We start from the raw sequence: 8,794 nt of genomic DNA on the forward strand, positions 1-8,794 counted from the left end.
GTCTAGAGATTCGGGTTTGATTATTTTGAGATTTATTGTGACCAATACTGTGTAACTCTATGTAACTCGAGTTATAAATGAGCGAGTTGGGGCCAACTCGAACTCAGCTTATTTATTAAACGAGCTGGCCAACTCGAGTTGTAAATGAGCCGAGTTAAACGAGCTGTAAATAAGCGAGTTACGAGTTCGAGCTTTTTTGCCCAGTCTTATCTGCAAGCACATTTTAATATATCTATTATGTTGAATGGTTTGAATTGACTATTTGAACTTTGAAAACTTTGAAAATCGAGAGTGTAATTCGGTGTCACCAAAAAAGGGTCTAATTGGATCTCTCGTCAGCATAAAATATATATGGTCATTTTTTTCTAATTAATTAAACTAAACTAATTAACCTCAAATGTGTTAATGAAAGAAACTCAATTATGCTGATGATCATATAGGAGTCAAGGAGTAAACGCAAAAACATTCAAAGAACAAATGAAAAATCTATAATTCAAACTGGGCAAGTAATATATTCGGTGGACTACCAATTTTGACTCCATCAGATTAAAATCATGAATTTCTATCGGTAAAGATGGGATGAAGTCTTTCAACTTGAAGCTTTTATAATTAATTCTCAACCGAACTTCATATCTGTAACCTCTTACTTACGGGAAAGAGAACTATAATTTTTTTTAGCTTTTAATAAAAGTATTGTTCATTTCTGTTGTTTGGGTCACTAAATCTTATTTACTATTGATCTTCCGATCCTGTTGACAACTAAAAAGCATGTTTGCTAATGTTACATAATGTATTCGAATAATTAAATTTATCAGCAAATAAAAAGCATGTTTGACTATTTAATATCCGGAATTTTTTTACTTACCATCTTAATATTTCAAAATTCAGACCTTCCCATCGTTTTTAAAAAAAATTTCAACATTATCATCCCCGCAAATCTAATCTGCACAGAACTAGGAGGTTCACGGAGATAGGATCTGCGTGGGTCTTATTTATTCTTTTGAAAAATGGGTTATACGCAGATTGAACATTTTTTTTTTTGAAAAATAATTAATTTTAGGACAGAATCGATACATAGTTAAAAAATATCGATGTCACATTTATATTTTGCAATAAAACATCAATGCATCATTGTGAGATTTAATCAAAGTATAAAATATGAGTGCGTTATTGATGTCTTTGGAATGAAACATTGATGCATTATTTTCAGAATTGGCCTTGGGCCTTGATCGGGTTTTCAAGATTTGTTTTCTTTACTGATGGCATTGGTGAATTCCCTTCCTACTTTACTGGCGGAGCTCCAATACACCCTTTCGAATCTTTTAACCGTTCTCTCTTCACATGATGACTCCCATCATAATCCATCTATTCCGTCCGTACAACCTCCAGCCCCTTTGATGCCACCTCCACCGAATCCACCGAATCCATCACCTTTGCCACAACCCTTTCCCTCGCAACATCCGGACTATTCTTCTTTCTAGCCGAGACCCGTTGTGCCTCCTTCAAAACCACTCTTTATCGATCTGATTCGACATTCCATTTTAACTCAACCTGCCTCATCCAATTTTCGCCAGTTGTGTCCTTTTCTCTCTAGAAATCGAGATTCTTCCAAATTACAGCATCTTCGCGCGCTTGCCAAGGCAGTCATGGCTATATGCTATCTGTGTGGGGAGTCTGGTCACCTCATTGTGGCTTGTCGCAATTCTCTGGTATGTTTCTCTTGTGGTCAGACATACCATCGTTCTACTTCGTGTCGATCCAATCACCCTCCACCTCCTCTTGCTCCATTACCTAATCCACCTCCTCTTGCTCCAAAACCTAATCAAGCTCTTGCTCCATTCCCTAATCCACCTTCTTCTCAGCCTTCTCAATCTTCTCAGATGACTTCTGTAATACCTATTCCGATAGCCATGGTTCCTCTTCCTTCACAGGCTAGATTGCTTGAAGCAAACACTTTACCAGTGATGCGATATTATGCCACTCCAATCACTTCTCGATTTCGCAAATCTCTTTCTCAGGGTTTGGTTTTTTGAATGTTCGACATATGGGAGCTCAGTACATCCAAGCTTATCTCTCTCGCTTTTTTCCGCTCAAACACTGGACATGGATAGCCCATGAGCTTCCTGATCATCAATTCCTGGTTGCCCCTCCAAATATTGCATGACATGAAGAGCGTATTGAAGAGCGTCAGCTGCTTTTGGGGGACATTGTATTCCCGGTGCGACCTTATGATTTTGACACCTTCAACCGTCGTTCTCGTCTCCGAGCTTATTGGGTTCAGGTACATGGCTTTCTTCATGATCTTTAGCGAGATGCAAAGATTCGTCAGTTAGCCGGTGATTTGGGAGGTGTCTTACTAGATTCAGATCCTTGATCTTTTGATCAACTTAGTATGGTTGGACTTCGTATCAAGATTGGTGTACTAGATAAAGGGGTCATACCTGCCTGTCGTCATCTCCTCTTCATTGAGGATGATGGCGAAGATTTTACTCAACTAGTTCAAACAGTGGTTGAAGATGAGATAGATGTTCTACCTTGGAGACATTATTGCAGTCATCTATTTTCAATAAAGCATCTTCGATCACCATCTCCTCCTCCTCTTCCAGCACCTTCATATTTCTCTGATGTTCCAAGCTCTTCTCGGAACCCTCTCCTTTCTTATGGTTTGGTTGCACATGCATGAGTCCCTTCTCCAAATCCGCAATCTGACACAAGCAACTATCAGCCTACTGATACCACTGTGCCTATCCAGGTTACTGACGCAATAGTCGTTTCCACACCTTCTGACATTCATACTGATACCACTGTGCCGATTCCTGTTACTGATCTAGCTGTGCATGTTATACCTTTACCTTCTAATATAACAATAATTCAACCAACTACTGCTACAGTTATGCATGCTATAGTTGTGCCTAAACCTTCTTCTACAATTGTGCCTCAACTTTCTGATATTGCTGTGCCTCAACCTTCTGTTTCTGCAAACACCATTCTGTCATCTGCTGATTCACTTGTGGCTGATGTTCCCAAGCCTGCTGATGTCCCTTCTGATGGTCCTATGCCAGTGACTTCTAAGCCATCAGCTCCTTCTGCTTCAGATGAGCTGCGCCATAGCTTTCGCCTTCGCATGAAGGAAGTTGCCAGCAAGGATGGTACTAAGGGTGGCAAATCAAGTGGGTTAACAGATAAGCACCCTGATAGTATACTATTGGACTTGGACTCGCAGAACATATTCAGCCATCTGTTGGATTCAGACGTGGACCCTTCTCTTGGTTTAGAAAGGTCGGACCTGCGTGACAAGGTAATATTTGATGCCATTGATCCGGCAGCTGGATTACTCTCTCCTGATTTGTCCTCTTCTACTAGTGTGATTGATATTAGTGATATTAGTGGCATTTAGGGGATTTTCTTGTGTTCTTTGCTGTTATGTTAGTATTGCATTTAGGGGATGTTCTTTTATGTTACTATGTTCTGTGTTTTGTGGATGGTAGTTATTAGTTGGTTGATGTTCTACTAGTTAGGTCTATATTTGGTGCTTTGCACTAATTTTATATGAACTATGTTGTTTCGTAATGAAACAGGTGGAATATATCCACTTTTGTCCCCCCAAAAAAACCATAACTTTTGATAAAAAACTCCAATTTGAGTGTTTGACTACAACTTGGAAAGTTCGCAAAGAGACAAATACCACCCTATCTCGAGCATTGCTCTAAGACATCGAAAAATCAAAACTGCAAAATAAATACTGTTTAGGGTCTCAACTTCAATTGAAATTTCTGATCCTCAACAATTATGTAATTTTCTTTTATTTCAACCATAAACGACCCCTAAATTATTAATGAGGAGATTTTTATCAATTTATTTATGTCATTCTATACCATGATCCGAAAATTAACTATTTTTTTAAAATAAATAAAACACCTATGTAGATCCAGGCTACAAGGAACCCATATTTCAAAAAAAAAAAAAAAAAGAGAGAAGGTTACACGCAAATCCAATAGATATCAAATCTGACTTAAACCCATTTTAAAAATAAAATAAAAAATAAAATAAAAAATAAAATAAGTTCCACGCAGATTAACCCCTTATTGGTTCTGTGCAGATTGGCTCTGCGTGGATGGTACATAAAATTGAAACTTTTAAAAAATCGATGGTAAAATCAGAATTTTGAAATATTAAGATGGTAACTAAGAAAGTTTCGGATTTAATATTGATTAAAATTTTTTTTTTCTAAGTATTTTTTTTGTTGCATTTGAAATTTGCTATAAAAAATTGTATGTTTTATATAGCATATATAGGCAAATAATGTATACTTCAATGGTACAAGATCATGAAGTTTTGTTATTTAATTATATTTACATATTTAATTTTTAATTAAATCATCAAAATAATACAACAGGGAAACTTGAGACCGACCTGAACTAAAATATTCCCCAGAAGTGACAACGAGTCAAATGAAAAATCTTTGATATGATATCAAGCAAAATATATCATCAACTGGTCAATTTATGATGCTACTGATGGAAATATGAGAGGAAAATTAAGTTGAATCATTACTGATAACGACTTAAAAGTTTTGCTTGACGCAATGAATCATATCTGCAAACAATTAATGTAACATCACTCTGTTAAGAATGTGGAATATTATATATATTAAACGTAAGTAGATGATTTAGATTGATTGGAAATTAGATCTATATATATAATATATTATAAGTAGACATTCACTAATTAATATAAACTAATTAATTTGATGCTCCCCGGCATCGAAGTTTTATAGAAAATAATTCACTAAGAAAGGTTAGTCCGAGCGAGTACTGCGCGTGGGGGTGATGGGCATTAGACAAAATTCGATCTGATGTTCGTCTGGAACCGTTCGATTTACATTAAAATTCATGTACAATTGATCCACATAAATCTTAAATTTGTGTGCACGAATTTTGATGTGAATCGAACGGCAATCTGACAGGAAGCCCATCGAATCTTCTCCGATTCCTAGTCAGAGATCGTGTCTTAGTTGAAGATTTTTACTAATTTAGCTGGATAAAAAGCTCTTAAGCAAATGGGAATTCATGGCGTCCTGTTTGCTTGTTACATGACAACTACCAAATAACCTAATTACTATTTGAGACTGATAATGAGATTACAAAATGTTTCATAAATTGACCCCATTTTTGGCTTCCTTGTATTTAATCATTTAAAATTAGCTAGGTCCCATCATAATTGTAATTAATTAATCAACGAACGTACAATTAATAAAGGAGAGATTCTCCACTAATCAATCTTTGTCTTTTCTAGATAGTCGGGTCATTGACAAGACTTTGATATTGTTCATCATTAGTACTTTTTATTTTTAATAGTATATATTAATTAATTAGTTTGTTGATGACTAGAAAGTATGCTTTAGCTCAAGTGATCTGATACAATTTAAGTAAGAAGTAAATATTGGGATATCTCATTAATTTGCATCAGACTGAATTCATTTGGTACCCGTTTTTGGATATTTATTACATCGTTCGATCATCACTCATGAATTCTCCATCTAAACATTCTTTATTTAATTTTCAGACACCTTATAATACACATTTAAATATTCAGCAATACACTACACTTTCATATTACATAATGCATGTTTAACTATTACGTAATGCAACTTGTCTATTCCAGCTAGTGTGAAACAATTACTTATAACAACTATTGCATGTTTTAATCTATCAACAACTTTGTAAAAAAACTTTTTTGAATTAATGAATTGACAGTGCCTTTGAACACTGTCCTTAAAAAAAAAATCTATCAACAACTAGAGTGGGAATAACGCCACAGCGGAGGCGGCTCCATTACTGAACGACACGGTTATGATATGGAATAGTACGTCACGCGTGTCAGTTACGTGCCATAATTATTTTTTGAAACTTTGACACAGCACGTCACGTGTAACTAATGCCATTAGGTATTGATCAAATAATGAATCTTGAATAAACTAACTTAAAATTATGATTAAATAGTCATGCGAGTTACACAAGACACGTTTGATCATGGCACAACACAACACGTAAAAAATAACTTGATCACGACACGGCATGATACGAGACTAAAATCACAACATGTTAGTCATGCATGGCACGACACAACACATTTTTTCCACTCGATCAACAACTATTTTAACCTTTCCTTTTTCGCTTCCCAGCGAAATAAGGCATTTGCTTAGATCTAGGGTTACACAGCTGCCATCTCAATTCGATCTCTCTCTTTCTCCATTCAACTCCATCATTTCTTGTAGTCTTTAGTCTTATCACAACATCTTCCCTCTCTCGGTTCTACCTTCTCGAGCCGAGAGGAGAATGAGAGAGGGGGGAGAAACCAGAGTTGAGCGGAGCCGATCGAAGCTGGGAGTGCGGTATCGTCGGAGTTTGGAGCGTAGAATTCATATCTTCATAGAAACATGATGGTAAGTAGATTCAATCGTCATTAGAGTGCGGCGGCGGTCGAAAAAACGGATCCGGTTGTGGAGTGAGATAGCATTAGGGTGATCAACATCTCGATTGGAACGCGAAGATGAGTAGATTCGGTCGTTGTCGGAGCGCGACGGTAGTCGAAGAAGCGGATCCGGTCGTGGAGCGAGATGGCGATTAAAGTACTACGGTGATCAACATCTTGATCGGAGCGCGACGATAAGTAGATCCGGTCACCGTTGGAGTGCGACGGAGATCGAAGAAGCGAATTCAGTCGTGGAGCGAGATGAAGATTATAATACTAGATTAGATTTTATGAGAATAAAGGAGTAAATTTAGGAATTACGGTCATTTGACCTATTATAAATACGTTTTTTATCAATGAAATTGTTAAATGGTATTTAAAATTACTAACCATCAAAAAATTCTTTTAACCTTTCGAGTACTTAATTAATATCTGACCTCATAAAATGCATACTCGACTATTTTAAAGTGCACATCTCCATTTTTATATTAAGCACATAAATGACCTGATTTGCCAATGATTTAGATTAAAAGATGAAATTTAGGATTGAATATCAATCCTCTAATCAAATAGTTTGCATATTTTTGTATTCCATGCATTTCTTTTTTAATGTTTTTTACGTATATAGAAATCTAAATTTATTTAAATACGTGGTCGTCATATGTATTCACCATATGTAGATGTCCTGATTTTCTCATATTTTTTAAAAGATTTTCTAAACCTCTTATTTAATTGTCATATACTTGATTTTTTAATTAATATTTCTTTCTATTTAAAAAATTACATATCCGTTTTTAAAATGTCATTTCTTTTCTTTCCTAAACTAATCTATTTTAATATCATTCATAAATATGATTAAATAATTATTCTTTTCATTGATTTATTTTTTTCAAATATGTTATATTCTATGAATTATTTTTATTTTCTATGTCACCATTACAATCGCACGTCACAATATTAATTTAACTATTACATGCATTTGGTATTGCATGATACACATCAATTTTTTTTGAACTTTAATACTCATTTTTTGGGCCGTCCTAAATTCTAACTTGATTATTACATAATGTATATTTAGTTATCATATAATACATATTAAATAATGAGATGACCTACGGTGGTTGTGAAGTAAAGATCTTGTTTTACTTCATGCTTATATTTTTATTTTGAAAATCAAACAGTCGATTCAAACCATTGAATTAACATGATCTTCATATTATAATGTGCTTGAAAACCAAATTTTATATATTTCTAGAATTGTTTTACTAAAAAATAGATTGGTATAAAATATATTGATTAAGAAGATTTTGGACCATTAAAAAGTAATTTTCTACTTATTTAAAAAATAATAAAAAATACTAAAAAAATGTAAATTTTTATATTCAAGAACATTTTAAAATGAAGATCAAGTTGAACGCGGTTCAAATCAACTATATAAACTTTAAAAATAAATATATTAGCGTGAAGTAAAACAAAATCCTTTTTCAACTCACCATAGTGCATAGCACATCTCTTAAATAATATATTGCATATTTTTCTCCTCAAAACAAAAATATATTGCATATTTTATACTTATTTATTAGATAATTTTTGAAAAATTAACCAAAACTAATAAAAATTGAGAACTTGAGAAACAAGTATAATTGTACTGCAATTTGTTGAATATATAGTTCCTCTTGGCAGAAATATGAAGATCAGACAACAACATTTTTAGTTTAATTAGCAATCGTACGAGAGTCACATCATGTGGGACCTTGGAAAAAGGATTGTACCATTTTCTTTTTTTAAGGAAAGATACGATCCAAGAGAGATGCACTAATACGACTGATCAAGTATTTTAAAAGGAGGCAAAAATTGTCGAATTCGTATCCCCTCAGGTTACCTGAGTGAGTAGAATTGAATCGGACGGTCCGAAAATAGATTGGAACGCATCTCAAAGCACAAAATAATCATGCCCCCTCTGTCATCCGAATCCCAACCGGCTGAGAATAAATCTGAGCCGTCCGATTCAATTGTGTTGAGTCAGGTACCTGGGAGGATACGGATCCAAAATTGTCAGTGCCAGTTGCAAAACTAAATCAATTAGGTACGTAGTTAATAATTAGTGATCGAAAAGGAGTGCTAATTATTAAAAAAAATAAAAGAAAAAGTATTGTTACCAGCTATTCCTCTTGTCTTCTACTTCGCAATGATATGGATGTTATCACATGGCAAGGATATGCATACTTCTATTGCTAATTGCAAAATCAACTGTACCAGTTTAATTTCTTCCCTCATGATCTATCCATTGCACCACCCCCTACGGGCTAGCGTCGGTGAC

The sequence above is a fragment of the Carex rostrata genome, chromosome 20, assembly GCF_964058835.1.
Source record: "Carex rostrata chromosome 20, lpCarRost1.2, whole genome shotgun sequence".
NCBI classification, from domain to species: Eukaryota; Viridiplantae; Streptophyta; class Magnoliopsida; order Poales; family Cyperaceae; genus Carex; species Carex rostrata.